The sequence below is a fragment of the Notolepis coatsorum genome (assembly GCF_963971535.1).
Source record: "Notolepis coatsorum genome assembly, chromosome: 10".
Lineage (NCBI taxonomy): Eukaryota > Metazoa > Chordata > Actinopteri > Aulopiformes > Paralepididae > Notolepis > Notolepis coatsorum.
This window is the reverse complement of record NC_140174.1, coordinates 103,138,241-103,158,431: the sequence shown is the minus strand read 5'-3', so window position 1 is coordinate 103,158,431 and position 20,191 is coordinate 103,138,241. Positions and strand designations below refer to the sequence as shown.

The following is a 20,191-nucleotide window of genomic DNA, read 5'->3' as shown; positions in this document are numbered from 1 at the left end:
AATCACAATTATGAATGGGAATTAGTATGCACTTTTATGGCAAGAGTATTCGTCGGTATATCAATAGAGAATGTCCAATCTCTGAAGGCGCAGGTGGTACATATACAACCTGGAATAGTTAAGGAAAAGCAGCAATGATACTTCAATGATTATATACTGGATACACTAGGGGGGGTTAATCCGGTCGCTTGTAAGCCGACAGGAGTAGGAAGGGGGGGGGGGGGTAGAGTCCGGCCGCCTCATCCGGCCAAGGGTATCCCAGGTGAACCCACTGTAGTGCCGTTCAATGCGCCGGCGATCCTTGGACCACAGATGGAAAGCAGATGGACTCTTTGTGGGCCGGCGTCCTCCGGTCCACGGAGGAGAGACGTGAAGCGACCTCGTCTTGCAGAGCGTCTCCTCACCTTGCGTCCTCTCCAGGGGGGGGGGGGTTCCAACACACGGCAGTGTCGGGGGTCTTTATCCATGGAATAATCAACGTATACAAAGCATAATCCGTGCCGGGGAAGGCGGGCTGTCGTCGGTAGAATAATCCGGTATACAGGTCCACTCGCTCGTCGGCTCTGGGGCTCCTCGGGTGCAGCTTCACGTGGGGTCAACCACCCTGGATAAGCAGCCAGTTCTCTGCCCGAAACGATGGGGTACTGACTACGGTAGTATTCTCACCGCACGAAGCACTATATATTAACAGACTATTATTAGCTTAATAGACTACGTCCAACTCGACGATATAGTGCCAAATATGACTATTCAAATATTAATATACACGATGTCTCAATACCGATGGTAGGCGAACTTGGCCTTACTCCCACACGTGGCGTCGCGGGGAGGCTTTACGTCTGTGACTCTATTGGAGGGTAAGAAACTGGACTGAAAAGGAAGTCCTACTTTAGTAGCGCAGTATATATACGCACTATGAACAAATAGTCCCATTAGTGGTGCGGTAGCCAGATTCCTACGCGGAACTAGGACTTGTTCGTACATGTTGAGCGGTACGTTTGAACTGGGTCTGGGGGGTATGGCAGCCTGGCACCAAGGTCTCGACCAATAGTAGAATGGAGACTATTATGGGATGTTCAGTAGGCTAGAATGGATATTCAATGCATATTGTACAAGGAATATACAAGGGATATCAGGGAATATTAGAGAATATACAAATACAATTAAATATATATATATAAATAAATATATATATTCGGTTTAATCTGGCCCTTCACAACACTAACTGAAATATGCCAAAAAAAAGGGAAAATGGACATACAGACGTTTTTTAATCAGAGGGCAGCAGAGACAAGTGATACAGGGACACAGGTAAGGTCTTACGATGGCTTAGTGATTATAACAGTGCAGTTCAGCATTCAGTAACCCATACTTTTTGTGAATGTGTTTTTGATACTATATTCTGTTGAACACACACCTCAAAACCGTACCTAAGGAAAATTGGCTCAATTGCAAGAAAAATAATAGACAGTTATGATATTACATTCTGCATAATTTGTATGCAAAATATTGTGGTTGACACATTTCTATATTAAAAATGCTTGTGTAGTCCTGTGTCATACCTAAATGTCATACAAGTGAATTGTATAGAAACAACTCACCAAAAGTGACTATTGCACAACTGATTTGACAAAAAAAATCCCCCCTTTGCCCACACCCCCCCCCCCCCCCCCCCCCCACCCTTCTATTTTTTATTTTTTATATTATTTTATTTCATTGGATGTTTAGCCCTAGTTGCACTTTTGTTGCAACCCCAGTTATCCCATTAGTTCCCCCAAACCTATGGCTGTTATGTTAATCTAATAAATCTGCTAAGAAGCATATATTATTTATTATAATTTTATTTCATTGGGTTTTTAGCCCTAGTTGCACTTTTTTGTGTTTATTTCATGTTTTTAACAGTGCATGAAAGAGTGCGTATTACTGCACAATTCTTTTTTTGAAATAAATCATAGTGGTTCAAAAATGTGGGTCGCGACTTAATGAAAATGTTGGATCCCGAGGCTAGACCAGTTGAGAACCACTGATCTAAAGCATCCTCTAAGGTATCTTCTGCAGCTAAAATGGCAGCCGCTGAAAAGGCATCACTGAAGGCCAGGTCTGCTGCTTTAAAGGACATACATGCTTTAAAACTGGAAGAAACGATGATCAAATCAAAAATGGAAAAAGTGGAGCTGGATGCACAAATAGCAGCAGCAGATGCCAGGATTAAAGTCCTTCTAAGCAATGATGAGCCTGGATCACAGATGGATCCTATGAATCAATATTATGATGATGGAACTGTGGAACCTGCACAAAAGGTGGAATCTACACTTAATACTGACACTTCTATGGAATTCATTCAATTGACTGCAATACCCAAGACCCCACTGCAGAGGGCAGTGGAACACATCAGCAGTAGTTCGCATGGAGCCAAAAATGCATCTATTCCACAGCTGGAAGATCATGATGTCAGTAAGGTCTCTCATGGAGATCTCAGTGCAATGGTACAAAAACAAAATTAAATAGCTGATTTAATGATCAGACAGCAAAATCTCTCCCTACTACCCAAAAGAGAGGTCCCAGTGTTCGACGGAAATCTGCTATTTTACCAGTCCTTCATGCTGGCTTTTAAACATGCAATTGAGCACAAGACTAGTTGTTTCCAGGATAGGCTCTACTTTCTTGAACAATTCACATCAGGTCCAGCCAGAGCCATAGTGAGTAGCTGCATGCACATGAATGGGCAAAGAGGATATCCAGAGGCTATGCGACAATTAAAGATACATTTTGGTGACGAGATGAAGATCGCAAATGCTTACCTGGATAAAGCACTGAATTGGACCGCTGTTAAAGCAGATGATGGAAAATCACTCCATTCATATGCCTTATACCTGAGGGGATGTTGCAATGCTATGCAAGACTTGGAGTACATGGATGAACTGGATGTTACATCCAATTTAAGACTGATATTATCCAAGCTCCCATACAAACTCAGAAAACAATGGCGGACTAAAGCTTATGAAAACACAAGAGCTCGATTCATACATCTGGTGGAATTTATGGAAGCACAGGCTAACATCTTGCTGCACCCTGTGTTTGGAGACATTAAAGACCCAACTCCGACTAAAAGCTTCATCTCAAAGAACAAAACGTTTGACATGAGAGCACAGCCAAGACGCAGTAGCTTTGTTACCATGGTAGCAGCAGTAGCTGAAGAGTGCAGTACCAAACAACAAACAGCCAAAGTACAGCAACACACAAGCACTCAGGTTGCTATTCCGGCCCTATGCAGTCTCTGCAAAGGCAAACATGCAATATTGGATTGCTTGCGATTAAAATCAGAGCCACATGAGAAAAAATTGGAACATTTAAAAATGAATGGCCACTGCTTTGGATGCTTAACACTATGACGACCGGCGCCCCGCGGGGATTTTGGCCTCAGAGGACAGAGGATTTTGTGACCGTTTTCGCGATATTTCATGATCTTAGCAACACTATTTCTATATTCTATATTCTAGCTATGGGGAAATGGTTCGGCTCATCTGACAAGAACTATTTTATCTTCAATATGAAAAATAACGTTTGTCTACATGCCTTTGTTCGTTCACAATTACAAGTTAAAAAAGGTAAATATTGAGGGAAAACCAGGCGCATTTCTTGAAAACGGAGTTATAGAGCTTTTCGTGCAGCATGCGCAAATTGGGATTCGCTGCCTGAGACACATTATTTCCATGGTAACACGACTCCACACCTAGTGTTCCGTTTGTCAAAACCAAAATGGGGGGGGGGGGGGGGGGGGGGGGCTAAATGATCGAACACGTTATAACCTATTTAGACTGGTAAATGTCTAGAAACACAGCCAAAAGCATTGAATTATAAATTATTCTGTATTCTACTATGACAAATACCAAAGATGAAATACAGTAAAGCAATTTTTATCGATCAGGTAGGTATATTGTATTTATCAGGTTAGTAGGCCAATAGCTATTGAATTCGATCAGGTATAGTATATTTACAGGTCATAGGCAACATAACTACACACATTATTCCGTTTGTCAAAACCAAAATGGGGGGGGGGGCTAAATGATCGAACACGTTATAACCTATTTAGACTGGTAAATGTCTAGAAACACAGCCAAAAGCATTGAATTATAAATTATTCTGTATTCTACTATGACAAATACCAAAGATGAAATACAGTAAAGCTATTTTTATCAATCAGGTAGGTATATTGTATTGATCAGGTTAGTAGGCCAATAGCTATTGAATTCGATCAGGTATAGTATATTTACAGGTCATAGGCAACATAACTACACACATTATTCCGTTTGTCAAAACCAACACTATAACCCATTTAGACTGTTTTTCATTTCTGTACCGTTTCTACTCTGCTCCTGTACTGGATTGGTTGGACAGTGTTTGTTCTGTACCTACCTGTATTACAGGGGGGCTGGCGCTAACAAACAAATCAGTTATAACACATTTACACTGGTGGTATAGAATCACAGAAAAAAACATTTCATTATAATAAACCAACGTGCAATTTGGATGCAATGACATTTTTTATTTTTACTTCACAGATGCACAGTATGTGCAAATCAGCAGTCAGAAAAAAACATTCAGTTGCTGTGCATTAGAAAACAGTGATGTAATATTTACAGTACAGTATACACTTATGTATACATTTACACAGATAATACTTTATAAAACTATACACTGGTTGACTTACTATAAAACCGAGCAAATCAGCTGTATGGTTGTTCACAGTTTGTGCATTTTATGCCGATTGTGAACATATTTACAATACAGTGTACAGTTTAAGCTAAACTTTGAGGAAACCGGCAACCAGTACTACACGACAGGCCCTGACTTGGAATCCCCAGGGGAAGGGGAAGAGAGGGCGGCCTAAGAACACCTGGATGCGGGACACTGAGGCGGAGCTCAAGAGACAAGTAACTAGCTGGGGGGCCTAAGTAAGTAAGTGCAGTATATGTATACACCGTTATAAGCAGACATATGTATGTATACATTTACACTGTTATCGACTATATATACACACACAAGATGATCACCAGCTTCCCACAGGACAAAAATGATGAATGGAGTTGACAAAGCTAGATCACTATATTACTATGTGAAAGTGGACCAAAAATGCCTATGCCATATTTACAATAGTGATCCAAATATACCTGTCCAATGCATTTGTTTTATAACATTGATGGTGACATATTTACTATACTATACTACACTCAGCTAGTGTAACGGATGGTACCGCGAAGCCCAGTCACGAAGAACTTCGGACGTTGTGAAGTGGCTGTGGCACGGTAGCGGTACCAGGAAGTAAAACTCACTCCCCTGAGGCATCCAGACTGAGTGCTTAGAAATGAATTCACCTCTTGGTACAGAGGTCTGTGATGTCGCCAGGGTTCGACTCTCACTAATTTTTACATTTACATTACTAATGGCATGCGTATTACAGGTATAGTAATAAGCGTTCTTGGTTCTGCCTCTAAAAACCAGATGTATATAGTACCCTGCGTTGTGTTTTGTCCGTTTGATAAACCCTTATTACTTATAAAGACCAACATGGTCTTGTAGAACGACCCGAGAGTGGAAGCATCAATGAGGAGAAGAGAAGTGATCTACTGTTCAGATCCGCTTTTATTTTCAGAGTCCAAAAAGTGAACAACAATGAATCTGGTTCAATGAAAAAAGGAGTATGTGCAATAATATTGATGGAAGCAAACCCTATGCCGTTTGTCATCAATACCAGAATAATCGAACACAATTAAAAAGAATGTCTTCATTGGTTCCTCGATGGCGGTGGCGTCTCCTAAGGAACAAAGAGATTCTGTTCTCGTTCTCAGCTTACAGCCGTCTTCTCTGGCTCTCCTCCTGTGCCTGGGTGGTTTCAAAAAGCGTGTGTGTTCTCTATCTATCGTGCATGCTTTTTTAAAGCTTAGACTCCTCCTCCTAGAATACGCGTCAGAGGGGAGTAGCTCTACATCCTGATTGGTTGAAACATCTTACGGCCGTTTTTGGTTACGCCCGGTCTCACATGACTTTCTTAGAGAGGCCGGCTTAATATCTCTAAGAGAATATGTTATTTCATTTAGTTAACCGTTTATATCCAGTGTCTAATTTGACTAACTAACAGTTTAATAATTTAGTAATGGCTATATTTTAATCATAAACGTTATCGTTTTTTCTGATCAGAATTTGGAGGTGTATAACCATGTTTAGTCATATTGGGGTGGTTTTAACCAAGAATATTGGCACCTATATTTAGTTGAATATAGCTTTCTCCAGATGATTGTCTATTTTAAGACAATCCTGTTGCATTTAACATTGTCTTTTTAAATTACCTTTCTAAATGTATTTACCCCTATTTTGCCACCTTAATCTCCTATTTTTCCTATATTACTGGCTTAATTATACTTTGCAAAGGTGAATAAGAGTCTAGTTTGGTCAGACAGACAGACAGACAGACAGACAGACAGACAGACAGACAGACAGACAGACAGACAGACAGACAGACAGACAGACAGACAGACAGACAGACAGACAGACAGACAGACAGACAGACAGACAGACAGACAGACAGACAGACAGACAGACAGACAGATTTTAGAATGGTGCATACTGCATACAGCTCAGAGGTAGTGTGGGGTAGTGGTTGGTTGGGTTGGGATGCGACCAGGTATTCGGTTGTCAAGTCTGACGCCATGCGTGGCATATATTCATGTCCGGGGGCCAAATGCTCCGCTTCAGACAGCGGGAGAAACTAGGAGCACATACCCCCAAAGTGTTTTATTTATGACTCAGATCTAACAACAAGGGAAAAGTTCAAGTTTCAAGTTCAAGTTTGCGGCTGGGTGGCGCAGCGGAGAATGCGCTCGTCACCAATGCAAGAGACTCCGGTCTGGAATCCGGGTGTCAGCATTGCCTTCGGCTTGGGCTGGCCGTCATACTGGCTCAATTGGCAGAGTCAGCGGGTGGAAGTCGATGGGTGGTAATCTGGACATTGTGGACAGCGACTCCTACAGGTCGGTTGGGGTATGCCTGCACAGCAGAGACAGGAAATAGCGGGGGTAGTGTGAGCCTCCCACACGTTACACCTCGCCAATGAGAGTCCGCGCTGGCAGGTGAAAAGTTGTGACAGGCTGCCTCCTCGTGTACAGGAGGGGACACGTGATGCAAGGCTTCTATCCTCCCTAAAACCGACCAGTGGGGGGCATATGCGAGCAACGTTCAAAACAGGGGAGGGGAGGGGGCGGCTAAGTGGCGCAGTGGGCAAGGCGCTCGCCACTAGTGCAGGAGATGCTGGGTTCGAGCCCAGCTCTCGGCATTGCTACCATAATAACACAATTGGCAGTGTTAGGGGTGGGAAAGCTGGTGGGTGGGTCCTGGTCGTTGTAAACAGCGACTCCTACAGTTCGGTCGGGGCGCCTGCTCAGCGAGGAAAGGATCTAAGGGGGGTAGTGTGATCCTTCCACACGTTACACCCTCTCAGTGAGAGTCCGCGCTGCCAGGTGAAAAGAAGCGGTTGATTGGCTACACATGTGTCGGATGAAGCATGTGATAACCTCCACTCTCCCAGACCGACCGTAGGGGGTAGGTGCGCAGCGACCAGGAAGGGGATTGGGAATTGGCATAACAACTAACATTGGGATGGGAGAAAAACGGAGGAAAAAGGAGGGGGAAAAAGATAAAGAAAACAAAGAAAAAAAAAAGGGGGAGGGGAGAATTGGAAACACGAAATTGGGATGGGAGAAAAATAGGAAAATAAGGAGGAAAAGGTGGGTAAAAAAAAGTTTCAAGTTTTGTCTTATTTGTCACATAAGGTATATATATATATATTTTTTTTTATAACTTGCTTTATTGGAAGTTTTCAAAAAATAAAAAGTACAGATAATTATACAAATGATACATCTTCCTTTGTCCCCCCCCCCCCCATTTTCCGTTCCTATCCCCTAGCCCCTCCCCGTCCCATCCACGGAGAGTGATAACAGACATATAATACATATAATACAACAACGAAAACAACAACAACAACAAAAAATAATTAAAATACAAAAAAAACAGAGGGAGGGGGGAGGGGATGGAGGCTCAGTCATCACAGTCAGGCAGGGTAGTCAATGAGTATATGTGCTTTAAAAGGGGTCTCCAGGTTTTCTCAATGGTGTTAAGGGAGCCATTAGGGCCTTTGAGTGAGAATCTGAGTTTTTCAAGGTTTATGGATAAAAGTAATTCTTTAAGCCAGCTATTGTGAGATGGAGGTTGGTTGTGTTTCCATTTAAAGAGAATAAGTCGCCTGGCCAATAAAGTGTAGAAGGCAAGAACAGGATGTGATATTTTGGAAGGAAGAGGCTGCAGAGGAACACCGAACAAGGCCACGAGAGGATCAGGGGTGATAGTAATGTTGTAGGCTGTGCCGATAGTTTCGAAAATTTCAGACCAGAATGTGGCAAGGCTGGGGCAGGACCAGAACATGTGGGTGTGATCGGCAGGGGATTGTTTGCATCTATTACATGCATCAGAGATGTTGGGGTACATTCGAGAGAGTCTCGAGTTTGTATAGTGGACTTTGTGTATAACCTTGCACTGTGTGAGGCCGTGTCTCGCACAGATGGAAGAGGAGTGGACAGAGTCCAATGCCCAACTCCAATACTCATCAGACAGTTAAATTCCCAGCTCCCGCTCCCAAGAGTTCTTAGGGTCGGTTCCTGGGGTATCCGTAGCGCAGTTAATCAGATTGTAGATGTTGGTGTTGTAGATGATTAGCCGTTTTTTTTCCGGGTTGAGAACAGGGTTTCAGGGGGCCAACTAGGGAATTTGGGGTTCTGGTTCTGTGTGAAGTGCCTAATTTGGAAGAAACGAAACAGGTGGGATTTGGGAAGGTCGAATTTCTTTACGAGGTCTGCAAAAGACATGAAAGTCCCTTGGTCATAGAGATCATTAAAAGTGGTTATCCCTTTGTCAAACCAGACTTGAAAGGAAGAATCAGTGCAAGAGGGCAGGAATAAATTATTGTTAAAAGTGGGGGAGAGGTCAGAGGCCCTATGGAGGCCGAGGCTTTTCCTGATTTGAATCCACATTTTAGTGGAGTCGACCACCATTGGGTTTGCAGAGAGTCCAGTAACCGAGATAGGGAGTTGGGAGCACAGCAGAGAGCGAAGAGAGTGTCTAGAGGAAGAGAGTTCCATGTCGACCCACACCGGGCCTAAGTTGTGTGTCGTGCCCCTCATCCAATATAAAAGTTTGTGTATGTTACACGCCCAGTAGTAGTGCTGGAAGTTAGGCAGTGCCAGTCCCCCTAGCTCTTTGGGGAGTTGTAGTATTGTATAGTATAGTAATATAAGGTATATTACAGTGAAATGCTTGGTTCTGTATGAGCCTCCTGAGATTGTGCTTCATACAGTAAAATAAAAAGACCAAACACTATACAAAATATACAATATACAAAACTAGAGTACAAAATGCAAACAAAATGCTAAAATGAAGTAAAGAGGTAGTGCAAATCGTTTTAGTAATAAATAGATAAAATATGGTGTAGTGTTAAAAGAGTTTGAAGTGAATGTTAAAGGTGAATGTTTAAAGTGGGGCATGCACTGGGGCATGTATTCTTACTGTCTTTGTACTACTATTTACTACCATATACCCTACTACTATGCTACTATACTCATACTACTACATATCATGCTCATATGTCTATACTACTATGCACTCAGAGTGTAACACTCAAGCTTGTTACTATTTGACGAACAATGCCACTGACCCTTAGCTGCCAGAGAGGTACCTCTCTTGCTGACTTGTTGTTCACAATCTGTAAGTCGCTTTGGATAAAAGTGTCAGCTAAATGACTAAATGTAAATGTAAATGTAAAAATTTTGAAAAGAGGAGAGCCTCAGCCAACGCAGGAAGCTTGGCCCCAGGAACTGTGTATTGGAAGGTCGATACATCACCGAATAGATGCATCACCAACGTTTCACTTATGTTCATAACTAATCCAGCCACGTTGGTTATTTTAAGTCAAGATAGGGTGAGAAGTAGAAGCGCACACAGCTCCAAATCCTGAAGACTGTACGGTGTAAGCGGTTGTGGCAAGGATCAAAACAAACAGAATACCGGCACTCGCTGATCAATAGCCCTGATGGCTTTTAGCTGAAACGTGTTCGTTTTTGTCCACAATAAATAGAGGACTATTGATCTGTGAGTGCCAGTATTCTGTTTGTTTTTATTTTAAGTCAAGGTCATATTATTATGGGAGTGTACTTTAGTGGAAAATTGTTCCTGAATTAAACAGGCTCTGTGGATAACCGGCTCACGGTTACTGGAAAGAGACATTGCTTTTGAGTTTTTCAAATGTTTTCCTTTTTTATTTTTGGTGCAAACCCAGTGCCATTCAGCTTCATTGCATTGGAGTGACAGCAGGTCATACGGCAGATAATCTCTAAAACTCACCGAAGCTATCTGGATGGAGAGATAACACTCCAGGGAAATTGTAATTTTTTTTATTTTGGATGAACTGCCCCTTTAACAAACTAACATTGAATAACATTCAACTTGACAATAGTTATGATTACCAATCAAATTAAACAGATTTCTGTCTTTTTTTTTTTTAATCTTTTTTTATATGTGTTCTTGTGGCTAATTGTTTTTTGTACTTGTAGAATCCTATCTGCTCTATCTGAAACTCACAGATTTAAGTGTGTTCTTGACTTACACCAGATCACAATCAGGGTACAGTGTTCCATGGGTCAAGTAATTAATTTATATTAAAAAAATACCCTATAACTACTGACTTTGATTGAAAAACGAAATTGAACATTCAGAGGCAAAGCAAAACTGAAAACTGAAAAAAGAACCGGTTACGTAATACATCTAGAGAAAATAAAGAATAGGCTCTTACTCGCAGATAGGCTGTAATGTGTATTCAGAACAACAGAATGACATTTGAACATGACATTTAAGAAGTGTCTAAGATTAATTTTGAGATATAATTGATGGCAGTGTTCAATTGGTACAAAATGGATACAATAGCAGAGACTTAGTAACAACCATGTGAGACGGACGATAGATAGATAGATAGATAGATAGATAGATAGATAGATAGATAGATAGATAGATAGATAGATAGATAGATAGATAGATAGAACGATAGATAGAACGATAGATAGAACGATAGAACAATAGATAGAACGATAGATAGAACGATAGATAGAACGATAGATAGAACGATAGATAGAACGATAGATAGAACGATAGATAGAACGATAGATAGATAGAACGATAGATAGAACGATAGATAGAACGATAGATAGAACGATAGATAGATAGATAGATAGATAGATAGATAGATAGATAGATAGATAGATAGATAGATAGATAGATAGATAGATAGATAGATAGATAGATAGATAGATAGATAGATAGATAGATAGCTAAGGACAGACCAGCCTGAAGCACGCTACCTTTGACCTTCAGGCTGCGAAAAGAGGTCAGACGAGGTCAGGATGAATAAGTCATGGTAGTAGAGAGAGAGGATAGATAGAGAGAGAGAGAGAGAGGAAGAGAGAGAGGGAAAGGGAGAGGGAGAGAGAGAGAGAGAGAGAGAGAGAGAGAGAGAGAGAGAGAGAGAGAGAGAGAGAGAGAGAGAGACCTGATTAGGGAGATATGGTACCTACTCTACTGGACTCGACTCTACTCGCTTTTGGTACCTGGTACTTTGTTCGTTTTCCACTGCGGATAGTACCCCCCCGTCAGTGTAGCTAGTCGGCATAGCGAGGGAGCCCTGACACACACATATCGAAGCTACTGTAGCTATGAAGCTATGAAACCAGTGCCTTATTAGCTAATGTACACTAGCCGCAATGGTTATAATGGGAAATCCCAGTCACATAAGCTAACAAAATTAGCGATATTTTTGTGAGACTAAACTCAGGTACAAAAAAAAGTACCTGGTACCAGGTACCGTGCATGAATTTCGGCAATGGAAAACCGAAAAGGCAGAGTAGAGTAGAGTCGAGTCAAGTAGGTACCATGCAGTGGAAAAACGCCAATAGAGAAAAGTGGAGTGGGGCAGTTGGAGCGAGCAGGGTGGAGAGAGGGGGAGACAGATGGAGAGAGAGATAGAGAGAAAGGAAGAAAAAGAGAGGGAGAGAGAGATACTCTTGGGTCCCCCTCAGTGAGCAGAGGTGATGTGCAAGCTGCAGACAGAGGAACTCTGCACATGCCACTCCCAATAAACCATCTTAAGTGGATTAGCCATGCCACCCTGAGGGGCTGCCACCGACTTAGAACTCTTATCACAAACACACACATAAACTAAAACTATTTTTATCAGCTCCTTCAGGTTGGGGGGGGGGGGGGGGGGGGGGTATGGGGGTTGGGGGTGGAAAGTGGGTTTCGGAGAGCCGTTTGGAGATGGCGAGGATAAGCATTTGAGGGGGTGGAAAGCCACCGGAATAAAAAAATATGATGTCCTCCTGGTGCTGACAGTGATGTATGCAGTAAATATTGTTATATATCATGTGCTGTGATGCATAGTGGGGCAGGTGGGTGGTTAGTGGTGGAGTGGGGAGGGAGGTGGGGTTATGTTGCTGTGGAGACCTGACTGAGGCCTTGTCCACATGTACACGGGTATTTTTTTAAATCATAGCTTTTTCTCTCTCCGTTTTGGCCTTTCGTCCGCATGCAAACTTCATTTTAGGTCACTGAAAACAGCCTGACATCTTAACCAATGGCCCCCCGTTGACACATTTTTGAAAACATACTATTTTCTCCGCGCTTTGGCCTCCCATCCAATGGCAGAAAACTGAGTTTTAGGTCACGCCATCAGGTAATTTCATGTGAGCGATTTTGCGTTGTTGTGAGATTTTCTAAAATGTTTAACCCTTTCACTGCCGCAGTACCAAAACGGTTAACCCTTTCACTGCAACAATACACTGCCACGCGACAGCAACCGGCGACCGTCGGTTGTGTGATAGTAAAGGGTTAACCTTCTGTCGTGTGGCAGTGAAAGGGTTAAAAATACCCATGTATGTGTGGACAAGGCCTGAGACCTGTTTGTTATGCGTGACAGCTGTTGTAGTGGTCTACCAACAGATGTTGTATACACCTAACCAGGCTGATCACGGCCATGATGGCAGATGTTCCAGAGGGGGAACGGTGCCAAACAATTTGGTCATAGGCTTTGAGTTAGTGTGTGTGTGTGTGTGTGTGTGTGTGTGTGTGTGTGTGTGTGTGTGTGTGTGTGTGTGTGTGTGTGTGTGTGTGTGTGTGTGTGTGTGTGTGTGTGTGTGTGTGTGTGTGTGTGTGTGTGTGTGTGTGTGTGTGTGTGTGTGTGTGTGTGTGTGTGTGTGTGTGTGTGTGTGTGTGTGTGTGTGTGTCTGTGCGCGCGTGCGTGTGTGTGTACGTGTATGTGTGCAAGCATGTGGCTATGTGTGTACGTGCAGATGTGTGCATTCCTGTGTGTGTCTGTGTTTGTGTGTTCGTGCTCGTGTTCATGTCGTGCACTTATGTGTATGTTTGCACAATAAACTGTTCCAAATCCTCTTCTTATTTAAACACGTATGATTATTCATATTTCACAGTTTTTGTTCGTCATGTTTCATTGATGACCAAGAGGCAGAAATGCAGTTCTCAATTCCATTCCATTTAATTCGTTTCTCCCTTTACAGGTTTTTCTAGAGCAGAGCAGCAGCGAGGCATAGCTTATTCTAACAAACATTCTGTCAACTAACTTCTCCCGAAGGATCAAACACACCCTTTTACAGGTGGTACGCGTTGCCAATTAGCGTTCAATTGTGTGGTCTAGGCCTGCGCGCAGCTGACTTCCCACTGGGGGCAAAAATAGTGCGTTACAGAATCTAGTCTATAATGCAATCTAATTCTAAACAATATGATAAACAATGTAACTTGAATCTCCATTTAGGCTATTATAAAACATATTTATGCCAATTTCATTTCACCTTTTTGGTGCAATAATAAATGATATATTTCAAGCTGTTCAAATTATATATTACTATCAAAAAGTCACAACAAACTCCCCCCCGATGAGCTCCCATGGTGTCATCATTCTTCTAGTTCCAAGGGGTACAGCAGCTGTACCGGTCTCTTCAGGACCAGATTCTTGGGGAGTCTTAACGAACATGAACGAACCTTTCCGTCCCGTCCTACGAACACCTGTTCAATGCGACCCATTTTCCACATATGCTTTGGCTGTTTGTCTTCGTGCAGTAAAGCCAGGTCGCCCACCTTGAATGTGCTGGGCTTGTTCGATGCTGTGTGTGCTGATCTCAGCTCCATTAAATAATCCTTCTTCCATCGAATCCAGTATCCGTTGATCAGTCTCTGACGGTATTGTAACCGTTTGTTGAGCTTAGCTGCGTCAGCATTAGCGTGGTAATTGGGGGGAGTGGGCAGTGGAGGTAGGGCCGTGAGTCTCTGTCCCACCAAGAAGTGGGCTGGGGTTAGCGGAGCAGGCTCTCCGCACTCTGCGTGTGTGAAGGTGAGGGGTCTTGAGTTGACAACAGCCTCCACTTCAGTAAGCAACGTTTGAAGCTCTTCAAATGTCAAAAACGCTTTTCCTAACACCTTTCTTAAGCACACCTTCACTGACCTCACCATGCGTTCCCACATCCCGCCCCACCAAGCTGCCCGTTCTACTATGTATTTCCAGGTGATCATTTTCCCTGCAAAGAACTCCTGTATCTTCTTATCTTTTATCAAATTATACATAGCTCTCAGATTTTTGTCTGCACGCTTGAATGTTTTTGCGTTGTCTGAATATATCGTGTTACAGATTCCTCGTCGGGCCACAAATCGTCTAAAGGCCAAAAGAAATGAATCTGTGCTGAGGTCTGATACTATTTCTAAATGCACAGCTCTTGTCACTGCACAAGTAAATAAAGCTACATATGCCTTTTTATTCTGGGGCTTTACATATAATGGCCCTGCGAAATCTACACCTGTTACTTCGAACGGCTGGGCCTCTGTCACCCTATCTTTGGGCAAGGGCGCAGTACATTGTTGGCCTGCTTTTAATTTACTTTTTTGACAGACGAGACACTATTTTACCATTTTCTTCACCAACTGGCGTCCTCTTAATATCCAAAACTGTTCTCTCACCTGTGTCAAGGTGTCTTGTAAACCAGAGTGGAATACATCATTGTGCGCTCTCTTAATGGCCAGCAAGGAGAAGGGGTTAGTCCCGGACAGTATGAGAGGGTGTTTCTGTGCGTAATCCCAGTTGGTTTCCTGAAGCCGTCCTCCGACGCGCAGAAGCCCTTCATTATCCATGAACGGTTTTAGGCTCATTAATTTTGAGCCTCTATGCACTTCTCTTCCATTTAACAAATCTGATTGTTCTTTTGGGAAGCTTTCTGTTTTGGGAGAGTTTATTTCTCCGCCTCTCTGATTTCCTCTGCGCACAGCGGACCAGATTTATTTTTTTCTTTCTTCTGTGTATTGTTTGTAAAACGCAGCATCCACGCTGTGACGCGCAGGACTCTGTTGAGTTTGCTGTGTTTTCCCAGGTCAAATAGCGGGCCCAAACATATACTTGTTTTCTCCTCTTTCACTATCTGGCTTTGCACCACACACTCCTCCAAATTCACTCCTTCATCAATATCATCTTTTGACGTACTTTTTCCGGTTGGCTCTCTTAACCAATGTGGCCCGTGCCACCACAGAGAGTCATCTTTTAGCGTCTTTACGCTGGAGCCCCGTGTGCCGCGATCGGCCGGGTTCTCTGCTCCATGGCAGTGCCCCCAGTTCTCTGGGAGGGTCAGGTTCTGAATTTCGATCACTCGGTTCTGAACGAACGGCTTCCATTGTTTAGCCGTGCCTTTGATCCAATGGAGAGCGATCATTGAGTCTGTCCAATAGTGTGTCTTGATTTCAGGCATTTTTTATTGTTCACATACAAACTTTCCTAGTCTAGACCCTATCAAAGCTCCCATCAGTTCCAGTCGAGGTAGGGTGATTTTCTTTAATGGAGCAACTTTAGTTTTGGCCGTTATTAGACTAGTGGCGCATTTTCCATCTATATCTGTCGTGCGCAAATAGGCTACTGCACAATAAGCTTTTTCACTCGCATCACAGAATATGTGGATCTCTTTATCTAAAAGCGTGTCGTCACTATTCTGTAGTTCTGAAGTGTAACTTCTGCTTATGGCTATAGAGCCTAAATCAGGAATTTCAGCGCACCACTGGTTCCATTTTTCGGAGAGGTCATCTGGGAGCTGTGCGTCCCAGTCGAGACCCCGTTCCCAAATTTTTTGGAACAGGCATTTTACCCTAATGCTAAATGGACATAAAAAACCTATTGGGTCAAAGATTCGTGCTGCGGATTGGAGAACTCCTCTCTTCGTGTTTTTTTTGTCTTTTAAATGTTCAATAAAATCCTTCATTTCAAACACAAAGTCGTCCGTTTCTGTTCTCCATGTCAGCCCTAACACTTTCATTGGCGCTTGGCTTTTGACTTCCACCTGTTCATTTTTCACTTGTTGTGTCCATTCTCTTTGCAGCTCATTTGAATTCGTTTTCCACTTGCACAAATCCATTCCAGCTTCAGACATGATCTCCTTGGCTGTTTGAGTGATTTTTAAAGCCTCCTCTACTGTGTGAGCACCGCAGATATAGTCATCTACGTAGAGACACTCATCTAGGGTTTTTGCGACCTCTGGATATTTATTCTCGTATTTCTTTAGATGATGACGAATTGTGGCTGCTAATAGAAATGGACTGGAGGACACTCCGAATGGAACTCGTGTCATTCTCAGAATGCTGATCTGGTCCATTGACAATGTGTCTCCGGTGGTCCAGAGAAATCTCAGTGCATCTCTGTCCTGTTCGTTTAGAGAAATCTGAAGGAAGGCCTTCGTAATGTCTGACATGAGGGCCACTTTATACTGTCTAAATCTGACTAGAATGCTTAACAGGTCTGGATTTAAATTGGGGCCGGTTTGGAGACACTCGTTAAGAGACCGACAATCTCTTCCATGTGAAGACGCATCAAATACTACTCTTAATTTAGTAGTTTCTCTTTGATCTCTAATTACAGCATGATGGGGTAAATAGTAGATAGGGTTCTCTGACTGTTTGGGCTGCACCTGTTCTACTATTTCTACTATTCCCTCGGCTAAATACTCTTGGATGACGTCATTATATTTATGGTACAGTACGGGGTTGCTATGGAATCTTCTTACCAGGTGAGCAAATCTACTCTCAGCTGTGGCGTAGTTATCAGCGATGATCACCTGTTCCTCTCTCCATGGCAACCGAACCTCATATCTCCCGTTCGTGTATTTGATTGACTCCTAGAATTTCAGTGGCGCGTCTGCAGCGTCTGCGCTCTCAGCGCGGCCTTCTTTTGACATGTCAATTCCGAGGGATTCAGTTTCCCAGAAGCTGCGCAACTGGTTTGAAAGCGCTTGCTCCTCTCCCATGCTCACGAGCATCACGTCCACGTCTGGAGTCTCTGTGACACACATCATCGCCGTTGTGACAGTTCCTTGCACTAACCATCCAAACTTGCTTTCGAGCGCAACTAGTGCGTCATCCAGTCTCTCCATTCGTCCAGTGACGATTTTCCAATAGTGATCACCTCCGATCAAGATTCCAAGCTTTTCTGATTCCATTCCCCTCACTGGGGTATCAGCAAGTTGCATTCCTCTTTTGTGCAGCGTTCCTCTCAGTTTCTCACTGGCTGTTGTCAGGTTTGATGACGTGCTCACCAGTGGCGTCTCCAGCAGTTCTAGTTCCACTGCTTGGTTGGTTCGAATATTTCTCAGATACACTCTAACCTTCCTACAGGTTATTCGTTTGGGTACTAGCGAGCCAAATGTGTGCAGGTTCAATACCTCCTCCCCTACTACTGGTAGATTTAGAGCCTTTGAGATATCTTCTCTTATAAAACTGCGTTGGCTACCCCCATCCATAACACACCGCACTATCTGGCTGCGTGTGGGTGTTTCTATCCATACAGTCGCTGTCTGCAGCAGAACTGTGCCCCTTTCTGATGTTGGGACAATTGACACTACAGTATCTGTGGGGTTTTCCCTAACATTACTCTGTGTGCCCTTCTGTCTGGTACACACTGTTCTATGATGCCATACACTATTACACTCCTCACAGTACATTCCCTGCACTTTGCATTTACTAGAAGTGTGCCTGGCACCTAGACATCTGTAGCATCTGCCCTGTACCTTTAATTTTTCTTTCCTGATCTCAGCAGTGAATTCTGAACAGTCCTTTGATCTGTGATTGCTTTTGTTACAGAATACACATGCTTTTCCATCTTCATTATCAGCTGCGTAAAATGTAGATGTCGATGCGGCGCCCGCGCGCTGGGGCCGCCGACTCCTCCTTTCCCAGACACTGTCTGCGGGTGGAGGTGGAGTCTCCTTTCTCTGTGTCAAGTTCATTGTCCTTTCCCGACTCTCGAGTTCCCTTTGCAGGAATGTCATTAGGTCTTTGACTTTCAATACAGACCCTGTAGCCTGAACACGCGTAAACTCCAGGGTTATTTCTTCGGGAATCATTTTCATGAGAATCGGGCACAGTAGACTTCCATATGAGTCCGATACAACGCCCTGTGCGTCTAAACTCCTCACTTGTATTTCACAGTCATCATACAATCTCCTTAGTGCGTTAATGTTCGTGGCACTCTTTACAGGGGTTAGATTAAGGAGCTTGTTCATGTGTGCGTTTATGATCAAATCTTTACGGCCAAATCTTTCCATCAACATTGCAATTGCATTGTCGTAGTTCTCGTCGGATAAGGATAATCCTGCGACTACGTTTGCGGCCGTGTCTGTCAATAATGACTTCAAATAGCTGAACTTGTCAGCTGAACTCAGGGTGGTGTTATTGTGAATCGACACTTTAAATTGATTCCAAAAGTCTTGCCATCGGCTTATATCACCACTGAATTTTCCAATTATCAATTTCGGAAGTCTTATATGATCCGATCTACTTGATGAGTGTGAGCTCCCTTCGCTCACTCTTCTCTGTCGCTCCTCTTCTGTCTTTATGAGAGAGTCGCGCACCAACCTGTTGATCCGAGTTTTCCTTTTGATTATTCTGTCCATATAGTCCAGAGCCGTGGTCACTTCTTCGACCAGGTCCTTCTCCTCCGTCGCTGCTGCAACGTCCCGATCATGTTCATTTAGAGTCGTCTCCTTGACGACTAATATTTCTTTACTTTCCTCCAAGTCGGACAGACAAGGGGCCTCTGCTCCTATCTGATCGTCTATCTTGTTCAGTAACTTGGTTACAGACGTCCTTATTGCTCCTCGGATAGCCTTCAATCTTGTTAGTTCAGTCATTCTTCTTCTTTATCCAATTAGTCCGTCCGTGTAGAATATACTTAAATTCTCCCTGGTTTCGGCACCACTTTGTTTGCACAATAAACTGTTCCAAATCCTCTTCTTATTTAAACACGTATGATTATTCATATTTCACAGTTTTTGTTCTTCATGTTTCATTGACGACCAAGAGGCAGAAATGCAGTTCTCAATTCCATTCCATTTAATTCGTTTCTCCCTTTACAGGTTTTTCTAGAGCAGAGCAGCAGCGAGGCATAGCTTATTCTAACAAACATTCTGTCAACTAACTTCTCCCGAAGGATCAAACACACCCTTTTACAGGTGGCACGCGTTGCTAATTAGCGTTCATGCGTGTGGTCTAGGCCTGCGCGCAGCTGACTTCCCACTGGGGGCAAAAATAGTGCGTTACAGAATCTAGTCTATAATGCAATCTAATTCTAAACAATATGATAAACAATGTAACTTGAATCTCCATTTAGGCTATTATAAAACATATTTATGCCAATTTCATTTCACCTTTTTGGTGCAATAATAAATTATATATTTCAAGCTGTTCAAATTATATATTACTATCAAAAAGTCACAACACCTGAGACCTGTTTGTTATGCGTGACAGCTGTTGTAGTGGTCTACCAACGTTGTATACACCTAACCAGGCTGATCACGGCCATGATGGCAGATGTTCCAGAGGGGGAACGGTGCCAAACAATTTGGTCATAGGCTTTGAGTTAGTGTGTGAATGCTTTAGAACCTAGTCATTGATTTAGTTCGGGGTGAGCTAAAATTAGCCGCGGAGCTATCGCTAGCTAACGTGAGCTAACGCTATTTAATCAAGCTCACAAAGAGAGATAAACAGCTGACAGCGGATAGTACAG

General features: G+C 43.1%; 1 protein-coding gene across 1 annotated transcript in view; it reads left to right on the top strand.

Moving 5' to 3' along the window:
* Positions 1–20,191, top strand: part of LOC311235315 (GDNF family receptor alpha-2-like) — a 257,806-nt gene that overhangs the window by 189,428 nt on the left and 48,187 nt on the right. The window lies entirely within an intron of this gene.